Below are 15,463 nucleotides of genomic sequence, written 5' to 3' on the forward strand. Positions count from 1 at the left end.
AGCGAGCTCAGCTGGTTCTTTCCTCGGCAGTTTCTCAAAACTGTACCCCTGTTCGCTTAACAGCTGATCCGACCTGTTCGAGAATAGGTACCTGTACTCCGGAAGTAGTTGTGGGGATACTGCTGCCTGCATCACAAGTTCACCAAACGGACCTCCGATGCTGACCTTAGCAATCGGCAGACGCACGTTTCGTGCACCTACGGCTGGCTTCACCCAAACACACTGCCCCGTTAGCTGATCCGGTTCAACGTACGAAGGGTGGACCATGTCTACCGTCGCCGCGGAGTCGCGAAGCACTCGGCACGGTTTACCATTGACGACTAGCTCCCGTACGTACGGCTCTAGAAACTGCCTGCTGTCCTCACTCTGATCTAGTACGTGAAATACTAGTTTTCCCTTCTTACAACTGGCAGCGAAATGTCCCGTCTCGCCGCAGTTGTAACACGCAGCCTGTCTGCACGCTTCGAAAGCTTTCTTTCTGCGCTGCTCCTCAGCGTCTGCTGCTCTCTCTTCGTTATCGTGGCCAGTTTCTCTATCCACGAGAACGACTTCCCTTGCTCCACCGTCTACCTGGGAAGCTCTGCCTTTCGGCCCTGACTTATCAGGCCTCGGCCTTAACTATTTTTGGCCGTCTTTCGGCCCCTGCGCACCTCGACGTGCGACAAATTCGTCGGCTAGCTGAGCTGCCTGATCCACAGTACTTACCCCTGGCCTATCTTGCACCCAGAGTCTCAGGTTCTCTGGTAGACAGCGGTAAAACTGCTCAAGACCGAAGCACTCAACTACCTTGTCGTGCTCTCCGAAAGCCTCTGCCTCTTTGAGCCACTCTTCCATATTTGCCTTCAGCTTGTAGGCGAACTCCGAGTACGACTCGCCTCTAGCTTTCTCGGCTTCACGGAACTTCTGGCGAAACGACTCTGCTGACAGCCTGTACATACGCAAGAGGCTAGACTTGACTTTCTGGTAGTCCTTCGCCTCCTCCTTTGGCAAGCGGGCCATCACGTCGGATGCCTCACCTGGCAAAAGCGTAAGCAGCTTTTGCGGCCATGAGTCTCTGCTAAACTGGGCCCTCTCACACGTACGCTCGAAATTGACCAAAAAAAGACCGATGTCTTCTACCTTGTAGGGTCGCATTAGGTCACACATTCGCAACGTAGGTCGCTCAGTCGCAGCAGACTGCACGCTTGGCGCGCTGCAGTCACTCTCACGCCTAGGTCGAGATGCCTCGATGTCTAGACGTTTCATTTCCAGCTCATGCTGTCGCTCCCGTTCTCGTTCCTTGTTTCTTGTCCTCGCGTTCCTCACGCTGGCGCTCTGCCTCTGCAGCCTGACGTTTAGCGGTCTCCCTGCATTGATCGTCTCAATGCACTCAGACAGCTCGTCATCGTCAGCCCCAACAGCGAGTATAGCCTGTATCAGCTCTGGCTTTCTCAGCGCGTCCGTAACATCCAAGCGCAACTCTTTTGCAAGCTCCAACAACTGCGGTTTTTTCAACGCTTTCAAATTCATGGCCGGTCTAGAGTACTGCTTTCCCACTGTTCCAAAAAATGTTTTGCGCGAATAACCCACGCGACAAAATCACACGCCCTACCAGCTATCCTCAGAAGCCTGGTAAAACTCAGTGAAGAAAAGTCCCGCACTCACCCTTGACCGCCGTGAATTCTGCGAAGTCCGAAGCCGCCTTGACGTCCGTGGTGTTGGGTCTCGCACCGCTGGCTCCAGGTGTACCAGTTGTTGCGACCGGGCGGGGGCACCCGATCCGTGTTCCGTTGCCTCCAACATACGATGGGTAGCGTGTATGATGCGAGCGGCCAGCCGCTGTTGCAGCCGTGAAGAAGTCCAGAGCAGTAGGATAACGTAACTGTTTGCTTCATAGCGAGAAGTGAGCCTAAGCCAAAAAAACATACAATGCCCTGACGGGCGAGGTTACAATACAGGACTCGAGCAGAGCGACCGCATGGATTCGCTGCTCAGACAGGAATGATTATCAGCGTTTGTGCTGCTTCTATTTATACCCAAAAGCAATAGGTCAAACGCCCCCAAGAGTAACACGCCACGAACATCACAGACACACACACGCTCTTTCCATAGTTCGTGAGTCATTCATGGGTTCGCCCCACGTGGCGTCCGAGAGAGGGGAGAGAGTGTCCTTGAAAGGTGCCGGGGTCGCGCTATCGAAGGTTGATCGCGCCGATAGCGAAACGTCTGAGCCGGGTATGTCGGGGCGTGACTCACCGACGCGCACGTGCCTGAAGGGTGTGGCGAACGTCGTGGCTTCGCACGTGGAAGCTGATGCCGGAAAACACGTGGCGGCTGATGCGGGAAAACACGTGGCGTTGGCCGATTCGTAACAGCCCCCAGAAAAATTTACACCATCTTCCCGCGAGGGGAACAATGGGATAGATGCGACGCATCGGGGGTTGCCGTTGCGTTTACGTTATGTTAGCGTGTGGATTGCTGTTGTGTGTCCTATTTACGCAGCATGTTCACCCCCGATGCGTCGCATCTACCCCATGGTTCCCCTCGCGAGAAGATGGTGTAAATTTTACGGTTGCGCCGACCATCGCGATATCAGGCCTGTTAGTCTCCATTTCAAATCATCGGCGGTCACCGGAGGATGTCATCGGAGGAGCGCCGGCGCAATGACTAAGTGGAGCGGCGCAGTTACCGCGTTTATATGTACGGTGAGGGGAATGAGAGAGAGCAGCGCAGAGCAGCGCATGCGCATGTGTTAACCCGCACCCACGCACAGCTGGCACGGCGACGGAGCTAGCGCAGCCGAGCGCTAACACGCAGATGGCGCTGCGGTGAGAGCGGCGCTAGCCAGTCGGTGTTGCGCTAGCGCGCAGCTGGCGCGGCGAGGAGAATGGCGGAGTGATGCGGACGCCGCCGGACTACGCCGGAGGGACAAGGCGGGTGAAAGAGATGCGTCGCATCTAAAATATTTCTGGCTGCGCCATTAATAACAGGTAACCACGCAGTTAGTGCCCACGGCTGCCCGGGAGCGTCTTTCGCATCCTCCCGTGCTTCCCACTCTCACAGGACGCAAAGCTACCGCCAAGAAGAGCTACTCATTCGACGCCTTCAGGAATCCCCCCTACTCGTTTCTTCACTGCTCTAAAACACGTACCTCCATAGAAAAGGAAGAGTTATTGCAAATAAGATCCATGCAAATTCTGTTGGTTCAAGAGCCAGCTTGGCTGGAGACCGTAGCTGAAGGTCGACAGTACTGACACGAAATTTCAAGGCTGATATAACTATGTAAAAGCTTCCTTCGTATATAGAGATATCTACCAGCAAGTTTCAACAGCAACCGTTCTGTATAACATGTTTTAAATCCATTTCAATTTTGGCACGCACCAGAAAGTTCAGCACGGATACCCTTTCACAATCGGCATCAGCATGACGTCATCTGCTGCTCCTGGCCCTAAACTGCCGACGTAAGGGCCCCCGTGACGTGACCAACGCCCTGGCTGCGGTTGGCGCGTGCTGCTCCGACGTGTGTATCACGTCACGGTTGTGGGATTGACGTCATGCTTCTCCGGCGCGTGGAGCGTGGAGGTATAAAAACCACTGCCGGTGTGGACGCGCGCGCGCGTCTACACCGGCAGTGGTTTTCAGCGTCCACACCGCCAGTGGTGCGACAAGAATGGTGACATCACGAGTGCCCTCCTGTCATGGCGGTCACCTCGGTGTTCGTTTTGTCGAAACCGAAACTGACATAAATAACCGAGGCTGTCAAAAAATTTATATACGCTGCGACCGACGGTCCAATGTGTCATTATGTGATTAGTGGGCTGGTAGGCACCCATAACAGCGAAAGAAAAAAAAAACGTAACACGAAAATTTCATGTCGGTACTTCTTTAAAATTCAGCCCATTCCGTTCCGGGCCAAATGCGCATACAGTCAAACCCGTTTATAGCGAACTATAATATGCACCGCGATTAGTTCGATATATCCAATAATTCGATATAGCCGAACCCGCCTATAACGAGCTTATTGTTACGAGTTCGCAATCCGCGGGAGCCCCCCGCTCCCTCCCCAACTCCGCCATCCGCGTATGCAGAAACGAACACAGTACAGTAGCCATTACCAGACCAAAATAATCCATTTATTGCAAGTATCAAAGCTACTTTCCGCCTTGACTGCCCACGTTGCAAAAAAAAAAACGGTGATTTTTGTTTTTAGTTTCGTTTTGACGGCTTCAACTAGCATAACATTCTCTACACGAAACATTGTTTGCACCAGTTCGAGTCCGTGTCCTCAAAAATCTAAGAAGCAGTGGCGGAGCACATCGACTGCCGAAAGCACTTCATTATAAGCGTCGGACGGATTTCACTGGCGACATCATCGGGAATGTTGGCGAGCTCTTCCCACAGTTCACCGATGCTGCTGTCTTGGTCCGCACTCACTGACTGGGCGGGTTCCGTCGCGAGTCCCGCGCATCGGAAACAGTTCCGGAAAGTATTGGGCGTCACGTCGCTCCGTGCGATGCGCAATGTCTCAGTCGCGGCTCTTGCTCCGTGGTCGCGGCCAATCCACATCTCAATCACCGCTCCGAGATCATGCATTTCGGCGGCCATTCTAGGCGCCCAGAGTTCGATATATCGGACGTGAACTTTGTTATAAGGAATATGTTTCCCATGTATTTCCGTAGCTGAATTATTTTTGTTCGATATATAGCATAATTCGCTCTATCCGGGTTCGTTATAGCCGGATTTGACTGTATTTCTATACCCATTCCATTCCGCCAAGCGCTGTCTTTATTCCATTCCAGGGTAAGGAAAAGGTGGAATTGGAGTCATTCCAGTTCCAGAGCGGTGACTTCGCAACACTGGTCGTCATGGCCTCACTGCCACGGCGCGATTGGGGCTCTCCTCCTCTCCTCCATAAGCGCACCATAAGAAACTCCGCAAAGCGCGCGCCCAGTCCTTCTCCTACCTGGCCCTGCTGTTCCTGCAGCTGCCTGACAGCAAGCTTCCGTAGCATAGCAGGCGAACGCAGCTATAAACGATTTAGCAGCATTCTTGAATTAAACATGTAAAGCGCTCGAACTGTGCACTCGCATTTTCCGGTCATTTTTCCGTTGAGAGTGACGAAACCGCCAAAATGTCGCGAATTATCCAAAATTTATAATTCATCAACATCCAATTATCGATGTTCCGGTAGCGATAAAATATAGAAGGCGATAAGAGTGGAAGCGCCTTGGAAGCCGAAGAAGCATGGCCGGATATCAGGGAAGGGGTGGGGGGCTACGGGGGTTGCAGCCCCGGGACCCCAGCTTTAAGGGGCCCCGCTCGATTATTTGAAAAAAAAAAAAAAGAAATGTTAGAGTGTGCTTGCTGCCCGCATCGAAAGTTGAAGGTATTACCTTCAACCTCGCCTTTACACCGAAGCTGACTAACTCGTGACAGGTGGGGAGGAACGGGGTCCCCGGACGTTGTGGTTGACAACCTCCGAGTCCATTTCAATTCCATTTATAGTTAATCCTACTCCTCCTCCTTGTTTTCCTAAGGTTTCTGAGAAGACGTCTTGGACTGAAAGTCGCGGGTACACAGCTGGACAGGGCCTATGAAGCCACATAAAAAGGGTCCCGACCTCGGCTCCAGTCTTTTTCGGCACAGCCCGTTTCGGTAGTCTTTTCGGTACACGAACTTCCAAGCGCGCGCGTGTTTCGGTATAAGAAAGGGTCAGGGATGCGAATAATTAAATAAATTTCTGAAGAAGATTGTAAACTGTTAAAACCTGAGGGACGTTTAATGCAATTATTGAGACTTTAAGCACTGCCTTATGGGCTCAGATATCGGCGTACACAGTTTTGGCCAGAAATCTCAGTGTTATACCGCTTGCTGAGGAAGTTCATTGCGGAAGTTCACTAGACACACATATAGGTACGTTAGCACGTCGGCGCGCGCGCCCAATGTAGGAGAAAAAAAAACCCCGAAACATAACAGAGAAAAGGAGAAGCCTCATTCATTTTACACGCGTGCGCGTCAATCTGCGATTCAGGAACCATACTTCTGTTTTGGACAATGCCACGGAAGGGGTGCTGACACAGCCATCGCCTTCTTCGAAATGCGAAACGCCTCGAAGATTTCTCGTTGCCGTTCGCTGCTTGATCTGCGTAAAACCTGTGTATTTTTGTGTGCTAAAGTGCACTTCCACCTGCGACAATGGTGACTGGTCCGCGTATGGTTATTTAAATGTTCAAAGGTTGTGTCTGCCACTTGTGAGGTCGTTCGGTTTCAACCCGCGCCTCTGTGGGGTAGCCTCTGCAGGATGTCTGAGCAACAAGCGTTGCGGAAGCTCTGGACAGGGCCTATGAAGCCACATAAAAAGGGTCCCGACCTCGGCTCCAGTCTTTTTCGGCACAGCTCGTTTCGGTAGTCTTTTCGGTACACGAACTTCCAAGCGCGCGCGTGTTTCGGTATAAGAAAGGGTCAGGGATGCGAATAATTAAATAAATTTCTGAAGAAGATTGTAAACTGTTAAAACCTGAGGGACGTTTAATGCAATTATTGAGACTTTAAGCACTGCCTTATGGGCTCAGATATCGGCGTACACAGTTTTGGCCAGAAATCTCAGTGTTATACCGCTTGCTGAGGAAGTTCATTGCGGAAGTTCACTAGACACACATATAGGTACGTTAGCACGTCGGCGCGCGCGCCCAATGTAGGAGAAAAAAAAACCCCGAAACATAACAGAGAAAAGGAGAAGCCTCATTCATTTTACACGCGTGCGCGTCAATCTGCGATTCAGGAACCATACTTCTGTTTTGGACAATGCCACGGAAGGGGTGCTGACACAGCCATCGCCTTCTTCGCAATGCGAAACGCCTCGAAGATTTCTCGTTGCCGTTCGCTGCTTGATCTGCGTAAAACCTGTGTATTTTTGTGTGCTAAAGTGCACTTCCACCTGCGACAATGGTGACTGGTCCGCGTATGGTTATTTAAATGTTCAAAGGTTGTGTCTGCCACTTGTGAGGTCGTTCGGTTTCAACCCGCGCCTCTGTGGGGTAGCCTCTGCAGGATGTCTGAGCAACAAGCGTTGCGGAAGCTCTGCCGCCTCCGCGCAACTCCAGTCGTAGCTTGGAGTCACATTGGAGTCATGCGTCCGCGTGACTTCAATCTCGAGGCCCCACTCCGTGCGGCCGCAGAGGCTGCCGGGCCAGCCTGTCCCTTATGGCTCGCTTCGAGCTGGGTAATCAGCAGGCCTAGGCGGTGTGACGAGCTCAGGCGTGGACACCAGAAGAAGAAAGAGCAACGCCCGTTTCCTTTCGGGACGACGAAAGCTGCGTCCACTTAAAAACGTATCCTGCGTGCGAACCCTTCGGTGCCGTCTTGAAAACTGACCTCCGCCGTGACTCGGGGGCGGTAAGCTGTTTGTCCCCGCGGGCGCTTTTCGCTTTGGAATGAGCCGGCAGAGGGCGCAGAACAAAGGGCGGCCCGCAGATCTGGTCCCGCTTGGGCACGACGGCAGGAGGAAAGGAACCCCCGAAGGAGCGCGGGCGAAACAATTGACGCGGCAGGCCTGTTGAGGACTCGAAAGCGAGAGGTCGAACCAGAGCCGCCTCCTTCGTAGAGCCCGAATTCACACGAGGAGCTACAGCGTGTTTCCACTGCCAGTGACGACCGAACGACGACCCAATCGGTCGACAACGAACTATGCTGACTGCTGTAACTTGTGCAGTACGGATGGAAGCAGCAGCGCGTGGGTGGACCCGTTAATGTGTAACGGCTTGCCGACTAGCAGACCATCACAACGGAGTTCGTCGCCGCTGAAAGCTCGAAGGCCATGCGCAAACCCACGCACGAAGCGGACCGCTCCCCAGCCCAAAAAGCGACATATTTATGCTTATCGTCTTCGTGCTAATCGTGCTGCGACAGGAAGGTTCCGTTGCGCGAAACGTTAAACCCCCCCAAATCTCCTTCGCAGGCGGCGCGTGTTCTAACCGTCGCGTGCTTTATGGTCTGCGCGGGTAGCGTACAGGATTTTGGCAGATGCCTGTGAGTGACAGCTGCCTGCGCGGACTTTGAGCCCTCCCACACATGCAGGTGGAGAACTGGAGGGGCATTGTTGAGGCAACGAAATGGCGAGGTCTTGCCATAAAGAAGGGTCTTGGCTGAGCATTCGAGTTAGTCAGCTTCCCGTGCTTAGGGTCGCGACCGTTGATGTTACGCTTGGAATTTATAAGCCCCCTAAAACGAGAGGCCGATTGAGGATGGCATCGGAAGTTAAGGATACAGCTGTGTTACGGGCAATTTGACGGATCTTCCGGCGGGAAAAGAGTCCCGGCCGTTGTCGCTCGAGTGGCGTGTGTGCGCTCGGAGAATACGAGAGAGGAGAGTTGGAGTTTGGGGCGCTCAAGTGGTCATCACACACTTGGAGCTGGAGTCCACCTACAGTTTTGAAGTTTTTCTTTTATTACTCATGTACTCAGCTCTCTTAACATATATAGTTGTATATACATTCTTTTTTTCCCTTCATCATATCTGCAACGTCTCTAGTTCATCACACCGGCCACAATCTCCAAAAATTTCAACACGTCTCCATGCTGAGCCCCCTGCCAAATCAGCCAGAGCCAGGCGATTGGGTTTCTGATCGACGCCGCACTTCCGGGAAAAAAACTTTACTGGTTACAACTTGCCACAATACATACGTACTCTTCATTTTTATGCGCATAATACTAAAACCTTGAAGGCTTAATAAAAAGTGCTTCTTGTAAGAAAATACTCTTCTGTACGGCGTGTGCAGGTTGACGCGGCACCTCGATTAATCATGAATTTGTGATGGGACGGCAATCAAACTATAGCAACATTTAAGCTTGATAAAATCTGATATAATATTACACATCAAGCCACGAAATTATTTTTCCGGGAACGGTAAAATTATGTATAATTTATCACTGATCAGAGAGCACAACATGGGCTTCGAAAGTTTAAGCACAATAAAGCGCAATCATTATCAGCATCATTATAATCATCATCATCACCATTAGGGCCCCAAGGACGCAGTAGCCCCGGGCCCCAAAGTTTCCTTACCCGGCACTGCGAGGAAGCGCACCGGAGGCGAACAGACGCAAGAAGGACGGGATGGGACTTCGCTTATGCAGAGGAGAAGCGGCCACGGAAACGCCACCAAAAAATTAGCAGTGGCTTAGCTCGGTTATGCCAGGATATACGTAGCGTGAGCTAAGGTTCAGCAATCCAGTCCGGTCCGGTCCAGTCACTGCTCCTCGCGCATGCGCAGCACGGCTCTCCAGGAGCCACGCGAAACGGCTATCAAGCGGCTCCGGCGCAGCGTCAGACTTGGCTACTGCGCAACGGAGGCACACAGCAGGGCACGCGCCAGCGCCAGTGCGTCTGCCGCGGCTATGACGTCCCTCCTCTGGAATGCGCAGACCGGCGAATGTGCATGCAGACCCAATTCTCTACACACCCGTACTCCAATTGGATTGGATTTCCAATCCAATGCAATACAGTCCAATTTAATCCAATCCAATCCAATTAAATCCAATGCTCCTCGCGCTTGCGCGGCATGACCCTTCAGGGTCCACGCGAAACTGCTCAACCTCGGCCAGTGTAGCTTACGCTACAAAACTACGCGAAGCTAAAGGGCAGGAGCAAACAACGCCGCAGAACGGAGGTTCTTGGCATACCTGCAGAGCAACCTTCGATCGGGTGGACTTCTCCTCAATTTAATTTTCACGGTTCGACGGAACGGGGGAGGTGGGAAATGTGTATGCAAACAAACCAGTAGCTCCGCGCTAGTGGCCATGCAGTCGGAGAAAGGGCACGCGTGAGGGCGCACCAGGGGATGGACGCGCGACATGCGAGGAATTGCGAAAGTCGTTCCCATCCTGCTCGGCGTGCCGGTCCCTGTAGCTGATGACAGGCTGAACTTCATGACGGGAGGAAATGAAATCACCTCCCCTCTGAGTGTAGTCTTCTCGAACAACGGAAAATGCGCACACTTTCATTTATTTCATTTATTCGTCCTTAAGGGCCAGGAGGCATTACATAAGGGAGGGGGGGGGGGGGGGGGGGGGCGTACATCAAGGTTGTAACATCTTCGCAAAAATGTAACAAGGAATAACAAAAAAAAAGGAAATAAAAAGACAAAAATCAGCACTCAAGTGATGGGTACATCGGGGTTTCAACAACTTCGTAAAAAAGTAAAAATGATCACAAGTTAACAAGGGACTACAAAAGAGGAAATAAAAAGGAAGGAAATTAACACTCAAGTGACAAGGCGTATGTCTAGGTTGTAACATATAAAAAAGCGACAATGGTCACACATAGTAACTAGAAACAACACTAGAAGGAAATAAAAGCAGGAATGAACACTCAAGTGACAACTGCAATACTAAGAATAAATTTTACAGGAGTGTAATAACAGACAAAGACAGAAGAGTAAAAAAGAGATACGAAGAAGGCAGGTGGGGTGTTTAGGTAGCATCGTTTGGGTTGCTGATATACGTTAGTTTTTCGCGAAATTTTGTGCGATCGCTGCACGAAGCAATGTTATCCGGCGGCGCGTTCCAAAGCGTGACGGTGTGGGGAAAGAATGAGCTGCTCATCGCCGTCGTGCGGCCCTTTATCGCTGCCAAGGGGCGAGTGTGAGATATACGGGACGATGTCCGAAACGGGCGTTTCAGGAGGGCGTGTCCTGACCTTGTGAAGTAAAAGGTGTGCAGGAGGCAGAGGCGAGAAATTAAGCGCCGCGAAGCAAGCGGTTGAAGAGACAGAGTTTGTTTTAAGGCGGTTATGCTGGTTCGTCTTGAATATTCTGAAGCAATGAAACGGGCAGCGCGGTTTTGCACGGCTTCTAAGTCATCGCCGAGATAAGCTTGGGATGGGTGCCAAATGGATGACGCGTACTCAAGTTTTGGTCGAACGTATGTCAAATATGCAAGTTTTTTTTATTTCGGAAGATGCGGATTTTAAGTTGCGTCGCAAGTACCCAAGTGTGCGTGAAGCTTCACAGCGGATTGTTTGAATATGTGTCACCCATGATAGAGATGGCGTCATATCAAGTCCTAGATACTTGTAAGCACTGGTGTGGTCAAGGAACGGAGTGAATGCAATAAATGTTATTCATGGTGGTGTGTTTGCACGTGAAAGACATTACTTTGCATTTAGTAAGGTTTAAAGACATATGCCATTTTTCGCACCAGGCAGCGATGGTGTCTAGATCATGTTGTAGGGCGATAGCGTCATTAGGTGAAAGATGGGGGTTATACAGGACGCAATCGTCCGCGAAAAGGCGCAATTTTGATGTTATGTTGGTAGGGAGGTCGTTTACGTAAATCAAAAATAAGAGTGGAGATAAGCTTGCGCCCTGGGGAACACCTGGGGTTACATTGGTTAGAGCTGACTGGAAATTGTTGGCGCAGGTAAACTGGACGCGTCCAGTTAAAAACTGTTCAAGCCATTTTATAATGTTTGGACTGATACCAAGGGGAGATAGTTTTGCAAGCAGATGTTTGTGAGAAACGCGGTCGAAGGCCTTCAAAAAATCTAGAATATTGCGTCAATTTGAATATTGTCGTCCATGTGTTGCAGCAGGTCATGTGTGAATTCGGCTAATTGAGTTTCGCAAGACAGTGATTTACGAAAGCCGTGTTGGAAGGGGTAAAAAAAAATTGATTGATTCTAAGTAAAACATTAGGTTAGATGCTATGATGTGCTCGAGGAGCTTACATGGTACACTGGTAAGAGAAATCGGGCGGTGCATCGCGCCTGCCTCCTTTAAAAATGGGGGCTATTTTCGCTTTTTTCCAATCGTCAGGCAAGGTTCCTGTGCTTAAGGACTGTTTGAATATAAGGTACAGAAATTTACTAGAGATATGTATAGTACCTTTAAGTAATTTTGCATTGATGTTATCGCAGCCTGCTGATGATGATATTTTAAGAGAGCGGATTAAGTTGGTTATACCATCCAGGGTTATTTGTATTTCAGGCATTGTTTTGGGGGAGAAGTTGGGCAAGGGTTCTATAGGGCAAGAATTAAAATCGTGGAAGACCGATGTAAAGAATTCATTTAGGGCTGCTGCGGAATCACTGACGCCTATGGGTTCCTCACTTGCATCGACAAGGTTTATCTGGTTAGTTTGTGGTTTGGTGGAAATGGTGCGCCAGAATTTATTTGGGTTTGTGCGGAGTATTGAAATCAAGTCAACTTGGAAATATTTGTCTTTGGCGTCATTTAATGCTTTGATGTATTCAGCCTCACAGAGGCGGTGTCGCTCCCATGCTTCTGGACTGTTTTTGCTTTTTGCGGTTCTATACAGGCGCTTTTTCCGGTGTAGCAGTGATTTTAAGTTTTTGTTGAACCATGGGTTATTCGAGTCTGATTTTACAGTGATTGTAGGTATATATTCTTTTTTAAGCTGAGCAACATGTTTTTATAGAGTTCCCAGTTGGTGTTTACTGAAAGAGCCTCGTGCGACTTTTCAAAATTTTCATAGTAGTGAGTAAGTTCTTTATTGATTAATTCAAAGTTTCCTCTATTATAGTCTCTGATTAATTTCTTCGTAGGTGACCGTTTTTTTATTGGCATAGAGAGGGCTACATGAAGAAGTTTGTGGTCGCTAAGTCCGGGCAGTACTGTTACACTTGATACATCATCAGGGCAGTTGGTGAGCAAAAGATCAAGTGCGTTGTCACCTCTAGTAGGCGTCGTTATTGTTTGGTGAAGGTTAAAGTCTAGTACCAAGTCTAGAAACTGTTTGGGTTCATTCGAGGGCGTCTGATTAGCCACCGCGAGAAGGGACCAATTGATGTGAGGGTAGTTGAAGTCTCCAAAAAGGAAAATTGGCGCTTCGGGGAATTTATCTTTGACGTTTGTGAGGGAGTTGCGAAGGTGGTCACAAAAAAGCGGATTACTGTCTGGTGGTCGATAACAAACGCCGAACACTAATTTAACTGATGAATTGTGCACACACACCCATGTGAGCTCAAGGTTGTCATCGCGGCTGACGAGTGAGGATGACAGGCTACTTTTAACTCCTACGAGAACGCCACCTCCTCTCTTGTCTTTTCTATCATGGCGGTATAGTGTGTAATTTAGGTTGAAGGGCAAAACTTCACAATCTTTAATGTTGTCATTCAGCCATGTCTCGGTGAGAAGAATTACGTCGGCGTCAATGTCTGTGATAAAACTGTGTAACTGATCTCGTTTCGGGACTACACTTCTAATGTTGGTGAAAGCAATGTTGATATCCACAGAAGAGGCTGGACGGTTGTTTGAATGACCTTGGTTGTTTGCTCTGCGTCAGTTACCACATTCTTCGGCACTGAGATGATGCTGAGGGGGGAACGGCGCAAACGCATGCAAGTTTTCGCACTCTAAAACGGTATCGGTTGCCGCGTCGTAAGAATAAGATTTACTTCCTACGTGCAGTTTATCAACGGAGAGTTTGAAGGCACACTTTTGAGGTCGTATGAATTGTATTAATTTGGAGCGCACGTATCGAGTAGCGGGAGCGAAATCTTCTCGGATGGCGTAATCAGTTCCCTTCAGTTGGCGGCCGCAAGCAAGGATATTTTCTTTAGTCTTGAAGTGGTTTAACTTTACAATTATGGGTCTTTTTTTGTTGTTACTAAATTTGCCTAAGCGGTGGGCACGTTCGATAGCGTTGTCGTGCAATTGCAGCTTCAAGGTGGCAGAGCAAAATTCTACTATTTTTTTTTTTTTTCATCTTCCTGCCACGTCTCTTTTTCTGCGTCATCGATACCCAGGAACAGAAGATTGTTCCTCCGCATTCAGTTGTTAGTATCTGTGTGAGCCGCTTGAAGGACCGCGATTTCACGTTTGATTGCATTTGCCTCGTGCACAACTGGGTCGGGATTATTTGTCGGTTGCGTGATTTCCAGTGCGGCAAGCCTGTTAGTGATATCTGTGATCGTTTTTTCTTGTGATAACTGTGTGGTCTTCAGATCTTTTAGCTCAGTTTGAATAGCGTTTTGGCATTCTTGAAGCTTACTTATGGCAGCCAGAATTTCTGTGGTAGGACCAGTGTTTAGCTCAACGTCACCGGACAGAATCAGCAACAAGTGACACAGTAAGTCAAATGCAATGGCATCTATACACACGCGAATAGCACGGCGCCAGTCTGGGTCGTAGGGGCACGACACCGCAACAAGAAAGGGGTTATCACTTCGGTACTGTGTTGAATAGCGGAGGCAACTAACCTGCGTCAAAAGATGCAAAGGCATGACTGCCGGTCCTGCGGTGTCGTGCCCGGTCTGCGTCCGGTGCGGAGGCTCCTTAAGTAGGCATGGATGTCCAGAGCCGGTAATTGCTCGGGGGAGCAGGAAGGGGCAACCGGTCGCGGCGGGCAGAAGCTCGTGTTAGGAAGGTCGCGCGCTCGGATGATCGGCCAGGGTGTGGAAGGTTGCTTCGCCGCAGCCGGTAAGGTTTAGGCGACCGTCACGGAGAAACAGCGAAGTCGACGCCTCGTTGGCGAAGTTGACGTCTCGGGGAAACGGGAAGAATCCGAGCAATACGACCTGCGTCAAAAGATGCAAAGGCATGACTGCCTGTCCTGCGGTGTCGTGCCCCGACTTGGTCCGGTGCGGAGGCTCCCTAAGTAGCCATGAATCGGAGTCGGCGACTTCTCGTTTGCCATTTTCTAATCGGACTCCGTGAATCGTGTGGAGCATGTTGTATTGGAGGAGGAGTAATACAACAAGGTCCGTGTGCACTGCATTCGGTGTAAGCTCAGCTGCACTGTCTAAATTAGTGGTTCTCAAATGGGGATGCGGGGACCAAGGGGTCCGCTATGGCATTTTAGGGGTCCGCCTAACCCTCCCCGAAAGTTTTCAACCCCAAACCCCATTTTTCCTTTTTGCTAAACCTTGCTGGAAACGCAAAAAGATGGCTCCGCTACATGACGTTTAATTTTTGGCGTAGCTAACGCCACGTAGCCCATGGTGTAATGTCGGCTTTTTGCACGACATGCCAGCTCTGCGAAAAAGCCAGGCACACAATAGGCAGCGTGGATGTGTTTGATTAACTACTAGCTTTGCAAGAGCACATAATTTGACAAACGGACGCGCATCAGCATAAAAGTCAGACACAAGAGGCGGGAATCGATAGCTACGTTGAAGGCTTAAGCTGCAAGTGCATATTCTTGGAAATTATGACACGGGTCAACATTCGTGGGGTCCCCCACCACTTGTGCAAGCTCGGAAGGGGTCCCCGACACTCTCATGGTTGAGAACCGCTGGTCTAAATTATTGATCAACCTTTCACGCGCCCCAGAACAGACGTGTTGCCTTCGTCATCTTCAGCTTCGGTACCAGCTTCGTGCATTAAGCAAAACGAGCAGATCGCCGCCTCATCATAATCGCAGTTTCGATCTTCGACCTCGGCCAAGGATCGGAATCAAAGATAGAAACTGTGCGCAACCCAATCGCCGCTCACTTTGTCATGTTCTGGTTATAATCGTCGCCGTCC

The 15,463-nt window shown here is 50.1% G+C and overlaps 1 protein-coding gene across 1 annotated transcript in view; it reads right to left on the reverse strand.

The window, feature by feature from the left end:
• The window catches only part of Rtgef (Rho-type guanine nucleotide exchange factor), a 64,549-nt gene extending 50,201 nt beyond the window's left edge, over positions 1–14,348 (reverse strand). The window contains exon 1 of the mRNA XM_077700046.1: positions 14,197–14,348. The gene's annotated coding sequence lies outside the window, so the exon portion shown is untranslated. The remainder of the gene's footprint in view (positions 1–14,196) is intronic.
• Positions 14,349–15,463: the final 1,115 nt, after the last annotated feature.

The sequence above is a fragment of the Haemaphysalis longicornis genome, unplaced genomic scaffold (assembly GCF_048455015.1).
Source record: "Haemaphysalis longicornis isolate Haplotype H1 unplaced genomic scaffold, Haemaphysalis longicornis Haplotype H1 scaffold_2, whole genome shotgun sequence".
Classification (NCBI taxonomy): Eukaryota; Metazoa; Arthropoda; class Arachnida; order Ixodida; family Ixodidae; genus Haemaphysalis; species Haemaphysalis longicornis.